Source organism: Passer montanus, unplaced genomic scaffold (assembly GCF_014805655.1).
Source record: "Passer montanus isolate IOZ18808 unplaced genomic scaffold, ASM1480565v1 scaffold5, whole genome shotgun sequence".
Classification (NCBI taxonomy): domain Eukaryota; kingdom Metazoa; phylum Chordata; class Aves; order Passeriformes; family Passeridae; genus Passer; species Passer montanus.
The window spans coordinates 16,651,192-16,665,172 of NW_024369929.1; positions in this window are offsets into that span (position 1 = coordinate 16,651,192).

Consider the following 13,981-nt stretch of genomic DNA (forward strand, 5'->3'; position numbering starts at 1 on the left):
AGCCGTGGCTGCCCCTGGATCCCTGGCAGCGTCCAAGGTTGGATGGGACTTGGAGCACCCTAGGACAGTAGAAGGTGTCCCTGCCCATGGCAGGGAGTGGAAAAGGGTGGGCTTTAAGGTCCTTCCAGCCCAAACTGTTCTGGGATCCAATGATGTCCCACAGCCTCAGGCAGTGCAGTGTGTAGCCCACCTAGGGCCAACTTCTTTCCTTCGAATACGCTACTGATATTCACCAATATTGTTTTGATTTTGGCATCTGGCCTTTGCCACCTCTGCTTGGAAGTGGTGCCACAAGACCATTTGTGTCAGCAGCTTCCCAGGTGACACCAGGTGTGTGTCTCAGCTCAGATGTGTCCCCAGGACTCTGCTCCTCCATCTGTCTCTTCTGATGGACCAAAAAATACACACAGCTTTTGTAAGCCCACAGAGTGACTCTCCAAATTCATATTTGCAGAAAGACATTAATGTTCACATGTGGTGTCAGAACAAGATAAGTGTCTGTGCAATTAAGAAACAGCTGTTGCTGGCAGCTTGCCCCAACCAGTCTCAACAAGGAGCAAGACAGGTAGCCTGGTTTTATCAGACTCTGGAATCCCTTTCCAACCACCCCAGTGTGTTCCCAGCAAGACAATATATTAGCTTGTAGGAATGGCCCCTTGGTTTGGGGCCAAAACACGAGATTAAGTTGTTCTGAGGCAGAATGCGCTGTGGCGAGGACAGCACGTTTCCCCAAACAACACCTGGCAGCAGGGATTCAAAACAATGCTGAAATCAGGCCAATCTAAAGATTTGCTGGAGCTGGTAGTGATGCAAAACGAGGACAGGTGTGGCCATATTTCCAAAATTGCCCACGGCCAGTGTTTCAGGAACTTGGCAGCACCTGGCTGGGACAGATTTTCTAAGGAGGTCAGCATCCAAGATGTGGAGCCAGTGTGAAAACCCATCCCAGAATATCTAGCAGAGAAATACATACCTTGAGGGTGGAACAAATGTTTCCCCATTGCACCAGGAGCAAAGAGACCTCAGTCCCTTCTCCAGCCCCTGGACACAGCCTGGCAGTGCTAACAACCTCTCCTACTCCCAGCCAGAGGTGAGTGAGGAATCTCTTTGAGTTATCCTTGACCCAGCTTGTGGTTTGACAGCAATTCCTGTCATTTCTTGAAAAATACCTGTGCAATTCCTTTTCTTTTTCTCTCCTTACCTTTTCTCTTTTCTTTCACTCTTGATTTTTTCTGCAGTTTGCTTTAGTTTCCAAAGGGCTATTTGTGTTGTGGTGTGGAGCATTCCCAGATGATGCTGGGAGCTGCACAGACACCTCTGTCTGTCCTGCTGTCCCTACCCAGGGCTCGGGCAGGGTGGCAGCTCCTCTGAGCCAGAGCAGGATGCCCTGAATGAGGAGATGACTCCAAACCACCTCTGCCCAGCCTTGGGAGAAGTGGGAGTTGGATCCCAGCTCTTGCCATGGTTCAAATTGGACTCAACCAAACCCAGACACCCATAAATTCTGGGAAAGTCTGGTTCTGAACTCTGTGGCTTGGACTCTTCTTTAATTACAGGTCACTGCTAAAGCTGGTTGGAAAATGTTAAATATGTTCTCTGAAAAAATGGTTGGGCCGTTAAAACTTTTTCACAGATTTTTGTTCCTTGATTCTTGTAACTTTTTATTGAGGGCTCACATACATTTAGCTGTCAGTTTTTCCACTAAGCTTCCGTTTTTCCAACAGAGGAACAGATTAAGTGACAGAAAATCAAAACCCTCCTCATATGCATTTTTGTCCGAAAACTTGGAAAATTCCAACCAAAACAAAGAAGAACTTTAGCCAAGAGCCATTTTTGTCAACGGAGTGCTCTGTGAGAAGCCAAATTGAAACCAGCCCTGGACACAAAGCTAAACTGGCAGCATCCACAAAGTGCTGTGGGAAGGAGTTATCCCCAGTGCTTGCTGCTCCCTAATCCTGTGCCCAGGCTGTTGTCCTTGCTGAGAAACCCCACTGTGCAGCTGGAGGGGCTGCAGGAATCCCAGGAGGGATTTAACCATGTGACTGTGGCACTTGGGGACATGGCTCAGTGTCCCCTGCGGGAACAGTTGGACTTGATGGGCTTGGGGGGCTTTTCCAAGCTCAGTGATGTCGTGATCCTGCTGTATTCCCTGCCAGCTCCTCCCAGCCTGTGCCCCTGGCTGGTATCTCCACCTCTTCCCTGTCTTTAGAGCTGGAGAAAGTGCAAGTGGTGCCGTGGGCAGGACGATGATCCAAAGGGACAGGGATGGATGTTCCTGGGAAGTGAAGGGTGTGGAAGGAGAATTTCTGCAGTGCCTCAGTGGAAAAAAAAATTTAAAAAAGAAAGCCAAGTGTCTTAAGCAATGGTGCTTCCTGCAGAGCCAAACAGCAATGAGGACAACCACCTTTGGGAATTGGTGATGTAGAAGAGCTCTCCTACCAGAGGAGGAAGCGAGGAAGTGGGAGGAAGCAAGTCAGCAAGACAGCCCAATGCTGCTGAGCAGCCTGGCCCATTGAAGTCTGCATTTTATTATTAGAATCGTTATTATTTGTATTGTGGCAGCATCAAGTGGCCCCAACTGGAAGAGAGGCTCATTGTACAAGGCACTAAACAAACATGGAATAACAGACACTCCCTTCCCCGTGGGATTTGCTGGCAGAGAAGACACACAGAGGACCACAGCGGACAGGAAATTGTCATTTTATGGCATTTATTGTGAGTGTAACGGCACCTCTGTGCCAAGGACAGGCTCCCACTACCCTTATTCCCATGGAGAGCCTGATCCAAAACTTGGTGGAGTCAGTGGAAGCGTGGACAGAACTCAAACCAACATTTATTTGTGCTCCCTTCCTGCCTGTCTGTCCCCACAGCTCCTTGATATGCAACAGTTCTGGTTTCCAGTCAGCCCTGGCTGGATACAGATGCAGCCTTGAGACGGGAGGGACGTGTTCACACTCCTCCAGGAGCTGGCAAATCTAATTTTAGGTTTGTCAGCCTTGGTTAAGTCCTTTTAAAGGCTGACCCAGGAGGGAAAAGCCAACTGTGCAGCTGTGCAGAGGCCATGCACAAGGACCACGAGTCTCTGATTTCCCTGGCCTTCAGCTTTATGAACTGGGGATTACTGCAGCAGCCTTGGAAGGGAAACTTGAGATACATCCAAGGTTGACAGATCTCCCTGGATTAAGGTCACTTGCTTTAAAAATCAATTTTTTTCCACATATGTAAGTGGCTGGGACTCACTGTGTGCATCTCCAAGGAAAGTGGCACGGGGAAGCATATTCTCCAGGGACTCCAATTCTGAAAGACAGTCCTTGTGCTGCCAGATGTGTGATAAAGAATAGTTCCAATTAACTCCATTTTTCCTGCTTTTATTTTAGTCAGCTGACTGGGACCAGAAGTCCAGGCCTGGCAGATGATGAGCACTTTGAAATCCGTTTGAAACAATGGGAGCTGCAGAAGCAACAGCTCCACACCAGTGGATGGTGCTTGAGGGAGGCATCATTCTCTGCTTCCAAAACCTTACAGTGGGTCACAGCAGCAGATTCCTTGCCCGCCCATAGTCTGTCTGCTCTTGGACTCACACAGATGATTGGATATTCCCAATGCTCCTGCTGAGCCTGACAAAAAGTCTCTGCACAACCCAGCTGAAAAATGTAAAATCTAGTGCTCCAACACTGCTCCCTGTGCAACAAGTGGGAGTTTTGCCATTTGCCACAGGCAGGATCAAGGCTGCTGTTGATGGCGGTGGAACAGAGCTGCTCAGATCTCAAGGAGGAGAAATGAAATGTGCTGTATGAACTCCAGCCTGTGTCACTGCTGAGTGAGGACACGTGGGCCTTCAGTCTCATCCGTGTGTGGAACATGTCCAGGGGTCCATTGCTCAGTGGTGTCCCCAGAGGGGTGACATGAGAGCAGGCAAACACAGCAGCTTGTGCCCAGGTTTGTGGCAGCTCTGAGAACAGGAAACTCTCTAGACAATTGTTCAGAGAGGTGTAGGCAGGGCACCATTTGCAGGCAGAGACTGAAAAGCAAGAAATCTTTTCCAGCCTAAAGTGACCCCAACCTTTTTGTTGTCTGCAAGGTGTCTTACCTTGTGTCTGATCTCAACAATGCTTCTTTTTCAGAGAAAGGCTTATTTTGGCACTTAAGCATCAAAATCAAGCACTCAGCAGTCAATTTCTCAAAAGTGGAAGTGCTACTGAGAAGGAAGGATGCTCCCTGAGCCTGAATGTTCCCATGCCCCTGTGTTAACTGTTTTTCTCTACTCTGGCTCTGCAGAGTTTTCCTCCCAGTCTTCTGTCTCTTTCCATGTGAGTGGAAGTGCTACTGAGAAGGAAGGATGCTCCCTGAGCCTGAATGTTCCCATGCCCCTGTGTTAACTGTTTTTCTCTACTCTGGCTCTGCAGAGTCTTCTGTCTCTTTCCATGTACCAACTTGCTCAGTGAACCATTATTCACCCTCCTGCTCTTCCTGGTTGTGCAATGTGAGCCCCTGTGCCTCACTCACTGCTCACTATTCAAATCCTGCTCTGAACACAGAATTATTCATTTCCTTGGGAGCTCTTCAGGCACTGATGACAGGCAGTAGCAAATTTTACTCTTCACATTCCCCTGTGAGGTGTGGGGGGTGGCATTTGCTTGGGTTCTAGATGACATTTGAGGCAGAGAGAAATCATGTTTAAGGGTACTCACCAGCTCTGGGTTTGGACACAATGTGTGAGCAGTGCTGCAGCTTCTTAAAACCCCACTGTCTTCAGATCCTCTCAGGAACTTGGTGAATGCAGAATGCATATTTAGTGATGATCTGGGAATCTTTTATCTGAGTGACTTGCCTAATTCTGTGCAAAAATTCTGTGGCAGAGGCAAGGATTTTACAGACATTTTTTCCAGGTTGGTTTTCGGCTGCATTAACTGGTTCTCTTTCTGATTTCCTCCTTAATTCCCTACATGCTTCCCATCTCCTGCAGCAAATGGAGCAGGAACTATCAGGTTATAGCTTCCATCACCTTGTAGCCTTTATTCACCCCTTAATAAGGTCTTTCCTGCATGCTGATAGAGAGTGAGAAGACAAGGACGTGGCAATAAAATTGGTGATAAATGTTTTTGTGGGGGCCACAGTAAATTGACAGACAGGTCATCAGGTCTGTGTCTTCTCTGGTTCATTCCAGAATGGTTTCACTTGAATTAATCTAAATCAAAAGAGTAAATAAAACCTCAAGGCAAACCAGACTATGGCAGGCCTTTGACATGAAATTTGCAGCTCAAGTGATGAAAGTTTGGCAAAGATTTCAGCAAGTCTTGGCATCAGGGCAGAGCTGCAGCACCAACCCTGAGAGCCACGTTTGACTGCTGGAGTGACCTCATAGCGTTTTGCAACCAAAGAAAGTGAGATGAGACAGTGATATTAAAGGTATTAAATCATTAAATATTGCAGAGGTGGTAATCTTTGGTTCAAAGGCTGGTGGAGATGCTGGAGATAGGGCTGAGCACTACATCCATCAGCTGGGACACCACTGTGCCTGGGGCTCTTGGCCTCTACAGCACTGAGATTCCCCAAGAGAAAGCTGAGGCTCTGCAGCCCTCCTTTCATTTCTCATGATGGATTTCTGGGTGTGGAAGTAGTTTAGAACTTGAATGGAATCCCTCCCATGTAACTTTTAAAAATAAACAGGCCTTAAAGGGAAAGCTCTGCTTGGGCAGAAGTGGGGCTGGCCTGAGTCAGGGACTCGTGGTGTGATCACTGAAGTGAGGGGTAGGAAAGGAAACGTGGAACAAGTTCTGCCTTGAAAAAGGCAATGGGAGTCAGGGAAGAGGTGTGTTTGACATGGGGGATGGAGTCATGGCAAGGGGAGCATTCCAGTAAAGAAGGAAACACTGCTCCAGAGATGCTGGTGATGTGCCTTGGCTGTGTGCACCTGCACAAACCAGAGATAAGTTGGGATACAAAACTGGGATGTGATCAGCAGGCAAGGGTTCTCCAGCTTCAGGATTTAAACTCATTACCAAGCCTAAAGCAATGGCTCTCTTTCTAGTGAAAAGTACTAATCACAGAAGTCCTTCATCCTGCAGATCCAAAAAAGAATTGAATAACCCCTTCAAGGCTCTCCTGTGCTCCCCTCTGGATGGGAAAACACTGCTTGGTTCAGTTTGCATCAGCACAACTCTTCCCCCAGCACATCCTTTGGGACAGGTAGGAATAATATCTATCAGTTCCTTTTAATTGTTGGGAAATAGGGAAATTTTCACCACTGGATATATATTGCTCTTAAACTTTTCCTCTAAAAAGTCTCCTGTTTAGGGAACAGAATAACAGCCATCCCTTATATAATATATTTAAACATCATGATAAAAGTCCTCTCTGGAGAATTTGACAATACACTATTCCACCAGCGTTATAATGGATGGTTTTCTTCTTTTAAATGCCTCGCCATTAAAGTTTAATGAGCAATACTTACTTTCATTCTAAACTTATTTTTCTCCTTGACAGATTGGATACTTAGTTTGGATTTGTTAACATTGCTGGTCATAAAAATGTCTGCTTCAAATAAACTGATAGATACTGTCCTCAGGAAATTGGGCTTTGATGCCTTATTTGATTTCCATGGCAAAGTAAGTTCATATTTCTTTTTTGTAAAAAATGTGGTACTGTACAGAGAAAGTTGAGAACCTCATGCCCCTTTTTATTTGCCTGAAATTTCAGTTTATATCAATTTCAGTTTTTATCAGTTTTTTTTCAGTTTATATCAAATTTCAGTTTACATTATTTCTGTGTAGCTCAGAAAAGTCCTAACTCAGGACTGGATTTTTCAACAACAAGGGGGCATTTGTGGAATTTCTAATGGAGCTTTGACTTTCTCTCTTCTAATCCTTTAAGAATATGTACCAAGAATAACCAGAAATGAAATTGCAACAAAAGCTCATGTCTTTACATCAGGGTTATTTATGGCATCACACATCTTTACCAACAGTCTGGTTAATGTCCTGCACAGTCCTCCTGGTTTTACTTTCAATCTCACAATATTAGTGATTATATACATATATATATATATATAATATTATTTCTCTTTATTCTGCTGTTTACTTCCAAAAATTAATTCTTGCCATAACTTTGGAAAGGGAAGGCTCACCTTTTGAATTCTCATGCTTCAAGACAAGTACACATTTATTTTGAACCTTAAACCAAAAGAAGATGCAAAGAAGAAGAGATGAGGCTGACAAGATTTTTCTTACATTCAATTTGTCCTTCCTCTGACATATTCAGACTCTCTTAGAAAAGTCTCTGTGATCTTGACAAGCCTTGTGCTTCAGGAACAAACATGGGAGGAAAATCTCCTTGACCCCCTTAGTGCCTGATGGCTGAGAGTGTTGTTAAGAGTTACAGCAGAGAAGCAAAGCCAGTGATTCAAAGGCTTGCAAGAAATATTCACGGGGGGCAAAAATGCTGAGCAAGGACGTTCAGAATTTCTTTAACATCATTTCCTTCCAACAGCTGCTGTCGTTACCCTCTGCTCCAGAGCTGAGCTGCAGCACCTAGCAAGGAGCCTTTTCCCAGCTCAGCCAAGGGCAACAGACAATTGGGATTTGAAGACACTGGCAGAGAAAAAAGCAGCCCACAAATAGCCGGTAGAAAGCCCTACAACAGGCAGCAAACATTTCCTAATTTACTGCAATGCCAGAAGATGAGTCACCTCAGTGTTCCTGTTGCATAATCTTCCCCAAAGCTCAGGAGAGTGAAACCAGAGAAGCAAAGGTCTCGCTGGGCTTTCAGTGACATTTATGTTTAGACTGAACTTTCAGTTAGGAAAGTGTGAGTTTTTCTCTGATGACAAAGGAGGGGGAACCGATAGAGTAAGGTGTTCTTTCGGAAATGATAAACTCGTGAGTGTACTGATTGTCATCTCCCTAAGCCCCCAGCCAGACCTCGGGCTCCTCTGCCCTTCCTGACTTCCAGACAGGTCTCCCATGCCCTGTTCAGCCTTGCCTGGTGCCTGGGGAGCACAGCTGGGCCCTGAGAGCTGTAAAACCCCTCCAGACAAAGCACGGCCATCCCTCAAGGCTGGCTTAGCACAGGGAAGGCTCATGGGGCTCCCCAGACCTTTAGGTGGCTGCAGGAGGGCTGGAAACTCCTGACACGTGTTTGCTGTGCCTCAGCACCGTGCCCGTGGTAGATCCAACCCTCCCGAAGCAGCAGGATCTCCCTGGCATGCAGTGGTAGATCCAACCCTCCCAAAGCAGCAGGATCTCCCTGGCATGCAGGGAGCCCCGGGCACAAGCACAGCTGTGCTGCCTGTGCAGTCACCAGGGAAATTCCACCTGGGAGAAGGGAGTCAGACAGGAGCAGGCAGCAAGGGTCACTGCTTCACAGCCCCCGAGAGGTGTTACTTACATACTGCTGTGTATTTTAGGGTCTAATCTAATTTTTATTCCCTAAAATCAAGTCAGGTGAATTAGGGAATGCTGCACATCTTCAGAGGAATGTCAGGCTGAGGGCTGCATTCCTGCTGGGCTGTGTTATCCTGGGTTAGTGCCTGGTGCCAGGCATTTTTCTGTGCTGATTTGGTGGATGTTGTTTCAGAGGAGCCAGTGTGAGCAGCACAGGAGTCCTCCACACCTCAGCAACTTTCTGCTCTGTTCCACCAGAGTGAACCAGGTTAGTTCCTCCTTCTGGGCACCATTACTACAGGCAATGTAATTTCTTCCCCTCTCTGATGAGAGCAGAAAAATGTCCTTTATTCAGTGAGACAAAAAAAAAAAACAACAAACAACCAAGTGCCAAGTATTCTGAGGGTAGTTTTGTTTTTCTCAGCATTTCTGTGGGATTTCCAGTGCTATGTTTCATGTCCCCCTCCCTCCAGCTGATGACCTAAATGAGCTGCCGATGGCCAAAAGCATTTATTGAGTACTTGTGTGGAAGAAATGCCCTTTTGGGAAGGGATGGGAGCTCCTGAGCACAGCCTGGGCTCTGCAGGTGCTGGCCCTGGTTCAGGGCAGAGCCATCTCCTCCCTGCAGCAGGGAATTCCTCCTGCTGGCTCCTGCCCCGTGCTCTGCCCTCTCACCAGGTCTGGATGCACTCTCTGCATCAAGCCTGGATCAAATGGATCAAACAATCCACGGGCTCGGCCTCGAGGAGGAGAGAGGGAGATCCCCAGGTGCTCAACAACAGCTGCTGGAGACAGCCACGGGTAATCCCGAAACTAAAGAGGCTTTAGGGTTTGAGAACAAAAGGACAGAGCGAGGGCAAGCTCAGTGCCACTGAGAGCCTTGGGTTAAGCTCGGTGAAGCGAAGGTTCCTCGCGTTTTTCAGCACAGACCACAAAGCCAAGAGGCAGCTGCCTGTGGCTGAGAGAGGCTGCCTGACTCACCAGCGTGCCACCATGGCATGGGAGAGTGGAGGGAAGCACAGCTTCATCCCTCCGAGCCAGGAGCAGGAGCGCTGCCAGAAAGGGGAACAAAAACTCATCAAGTCAACCACAGCTGTGGTAGAGAAAGGAAGATGGGGTTTCACAGCCTCTCTGCTCACACATGAGGGCTGCACAGCACAGGGAGGGAGGGGGACCCCACACTGCTCCCAGCCTGGAGCTGGGACACAGCCTCACACCATTCCCCAATGGAGCTGAAGGCTTGTGTTTTGTGGATAAAGATGGGGATGGAGGGCTCTGCCAGCAGGCATGGCTGCCTCCTACATCCCTAAAGCCATTACATGAAATGGAAAGTCATCCATGAGCAGAAAAAGAACAAATGGAGGGAATTGTGGAGGTACAGGTTTAGCTGTAGAGAGAGAGAAAGGGCCTGTGGTGGTGAAGATGATGCTGAGGTCACTCTGATCTGTTCTGTCAGCTGCATGATACAGCCAAAGGGAAATCATGAGTATACATGGATTTAGAATCTATCTGAGGCCATAACTCCTACCATAAATGATTCCTGTGCACTGGAGGTTCCATCTAAGGAGAGCAGCTCTCCAAAAGCAGGATTGTGGCACAGCTCCCTCAGAAGTACAAAGTGATTTGGAAATGATGGGGGTACCAGCCCAAAGGGAAAATGTATCAATCCTAGATATGCTGCATGAAAATACTTGTGGAATTTTGGGAGGGGAGGAGGGAAATTACTTCAGAGTTGCTGAAGGACTGATCATTTTCAGTGCTAAGCTTGAAGCAGGTGCTTGTGGCCAAGTTATTAAATGGTTCCTGATGGAAAGGCTGGCACCACCTTAACTGCAGCAACAATGGCAGGGGCTGCTGAGGCTCTGGTGCTCAAAGCAGCTGGGGCTGCAGAAATGGGAAATAGCCTCTTGCTTGTTCCTCATTCTGAAACAGGGGGGGCATATGTGCCTCCCGTGGCACAGCCCCTTCCTCTTGCATCCTCTAATCTGTATCTTCAGTATCCTGTTTGAACTGGAAGTTAAGGTTTTAGCTTCATAAGGCTGCCTACAAACTGAGAGGATGAAACTGAAGGTGGTCATGGATGCACATCAACTTCTAAGTCCTGCAAAACAAATACATGTTCAAGTATTCACTCAAATCCATTCTGTATTAAGAGAAAAGTATAAAGATGATTCAGTGTTTTGATCAGCAAAGGCAGATTTAAGCATACACTTAATTAATTCAAAAATTTTGTGCCCAAGGGCTGTTCCAAAAGTGTTACAAGATGTTCCTTTTTACAGAAGATCTTTTAGAGAATTCTCTTTGCAGAGTCTCGTGTTATTCTATCTTAATTCATTACAGGCTAGACTTTGCCACTTCCATAAATGCAAAACCATCCCTTCATGTCGAACTGAAAATAGCTAAAAGCAAAAACCTAATTTAACCCTTGAAACAAGCAGAGTGCTGAAGGTACTGTTAGCAGAGAGGGGGCTGTGCCTGTGCTCTGTTTGATCTGTGCTAACTGGGGGTGTTCAGGCCTGGGACACGCCTTGTTCACTGGAAATCAAATTGCACCCTGTCATAACAGTCTATTAACAGCCCTGAATTTCTGCAGAACTTCACCTCTTTGCTAGAAGATAACGTTTCTCTTTCCTCCCAAGGATAAAACAGCTTCCTTTTTTGCAGCCCTGCATATAATGGTGCTATTGCTTGACAGGGATGTCAACTTCCCTTAACTATTAAGGAGAGGGGAAATGTCTTTGTTACACATTTCTGTTCTCCTTTCATCCTCTTCAGAGAGGCCCCCAGCTCAATCTAAACAAAATAAAGCCAGGGTATCAGTTAAAAACAAAACCATTTTGAAAACTCTTTGATCTCCCTGGCTTCCTGTTAAATATACAATCGACTGTTTCTCCACATCCTTGACCACTACAGATCTGATTTTCTCTGCAGTTTATATTGACTTTGGCACCACACAAAATTAACGTATCATTGGCTATAAAATCTCTTAAAGGCAAAGAAATCCAACCCCCTCCTCAGCTTCACCTTTGCCTCTCTGTGTTCTCTGCTTTTCAATCCTGCCACCCACCTTTGTGTTTGTGTACAGGGACCCTGAGGTTGGACCCTGGCTGTTGTCAGGCTCCTGTTTGTGACTCCTGTCTGTCCCTCACCCCTGTCCCCAGGCCAGCATGGACTGTTAGCTCTGGAAAAACCCAGCATCTCTTTTCCTCTAAATCTGCACATCCTTTTTGCCCCTCAGAAGTTCTTCCTGCCCTGCTCCACAGCACTGCTACCAGGACTCTGTTGGCTTTGGTCTTCTCCTCCACCACGGTGTCTTTTTCCACTCCTGCCCTTGCCTTGCTCCATCCTCTGGATGGGGAAGAGCACGGGGTTCCCTCCCCACATCCCACCACCATGGACCTGACTGCCCCCATCCTTCCCCATCCTTCCCTTCCCCTCACCCCTGCCTGTTCTGTGGTGCTGGGTTAACACTCACACTCCATGATCTTGGAGGTCTCTCCTTAATGGTTCTGTGATTCTGTGGAGCTCAGCTGCATCTCAGCCCTGCCCTTCTCCCTTTGTAGAATTTCGCCTTTTCCACTCTATTCATAAGGAATTTCTTCTCTCTCAAAGGGCTTTATGCCTTCATCCTCCCCCATTGTCATTTGAACAATCCCTTGCCTTTTTCTTTTTTTTTTCTTTTTTTTTTTATTCCTTTGGGTGACAGTGGGTGGATGGGAATGGGACAGTTTGCTGTCAGTTTTCTGCTCCTTGAATTTATCTCAGCTGTCCAGTGTTCATCAGTTTTGGTGCATTAATGACTCAGAAACATTTATTAATGATTTAGGCTGAGGAGGCAGTCATATCTGATAGAGATGAATAGATTGTAAGGTATTTAGGTCTCACTGTACTTGTGCAAAGCACTGCACATAATCTATGGAGTTCTACAAGTAGCAACAGGAAGTTTAATCCTCTGTACTGGCAAACTGGCGACTTGGTCTCTTCCAGCATTAATTACACTGAAGAAATACAAACGTTGTAGCTTTCAGGACTAGCTGCTCCATTAAGGGTAGCATTTTAAGCAAGAGAAATGTTTGCACACAATGGAAAGACACATAATGTTGCTCCATGCACAGATGAGATAAATTGTTCTGTAGCTTTAGTGACAGCAGAGACAAAAGGCTCTGTCTCCCTCATTGTAGCAGCAAAATCTGGGTGGCTGCCTCCACATTTCTGCCCTGACTCGAGGCCTCTCCACGTCCCAGAAGCAGGGAAGGAGCATTGTTTCTCATACCTCAGGTAGCCCCAAAACAGGCCAGGGGCTGGGAGGGTGTGATGGATCTGAGTTTGGCCATGACAGCACAGAAGTGGGGATTGAGTCTGCAGGGAGATTTGCTGTCACAATAATGGATCTCATGGGGGTTTGAGTGGCTGATCAGAGAATTATTTTACAGCTTGTCCCATTTCCCTTCTTGCTTCAGAGGTATTTTATAAAATGAAGCCAATAACTCATAAAATAAAGGGCCCAGAATATTCAAATTGCTCTGTATGTGAGTCCCTCAATACCAACCCAAAGCAGAGCAAAGACTGAACTCTCAGTTTCCATAAATCCACTCAAATCCTGCCCTGCACTGCAGCAGCTTTGGGATGACCCTGCCTGTCAGAGCTCTCCACACCTCAGTAGCAATGGTCCTTTTCAGGATTCTCCTTCCATCAAAGCCCCAGCGGATGATGAAGAAATGACATTGATTTTGGGTGTTGTTCCCTGCTTACAGCCTCCTCCCCAGCCCCCTTTCTGCAGCCACCATGGAGATCTGCATGCTTCAGAGCCAGGAGATCCTCAGGTCACAGCTCAGGAGTCTTTGAGGAAAGCTCACAATTCTCAGAAGTGGCAGAAGACCTAAAAACAAGCTGACTCATTTCAGACATGCCTCAATCTCCACCTCAGCAAGCCTGGTTAAGTTCTTAGGAAACAACCCAAAAAGCAATGCAAACCCCAAACCAGAAACCAGAGTTGCAGACAACCATCTTTGCAAATTTATTTTCTAACCTGGCTTCCTTTCTTTTAGAAAGGGAGCAGCTCTTTGGGAAGTTCTGTGAACCCTTTGGTTTGTCATGGCTGCTTCTGGGCAGTGATGGCACAGGAGGTGAGGGAATCACTTCTGAGGCAGCTTCCCTAAAAGAAAGGTCAGCCATGAGGTCACTCCCTATGGACCAGAGCTGAGGTATGGGCTGTTCATTAACCTTTATTCCACATCCTATAAGTGAGTAGCACAAAGAAATTTCTGCCTAAAGTAATAATTATTAATGTGTTCTGTACTCTCTTGTTATAAAAATATCCTTACTTTCAGGAGTTTGCCTACAAAGGTTCTGGCCTTACACCACAACAATGATGCAATATTGCAAGGGATACTGAAATGTACACGTTTTGAAATATGAATGTGTATGAGAAAGCAAGGAGTTAATTTAAATAACTCAGAGCATTCTGTTTTTTTCAACCCAAGGACCTTCAAACTCTCCAGCAGCCACAGAAGCTGTGGCTGCCCCAGCCCTGGAAGTGTCCAAGGTCGGGTTGGAAAGGCCTTGGAGCAACGTGGGATAGTGGAATGAGATGAGCTTTA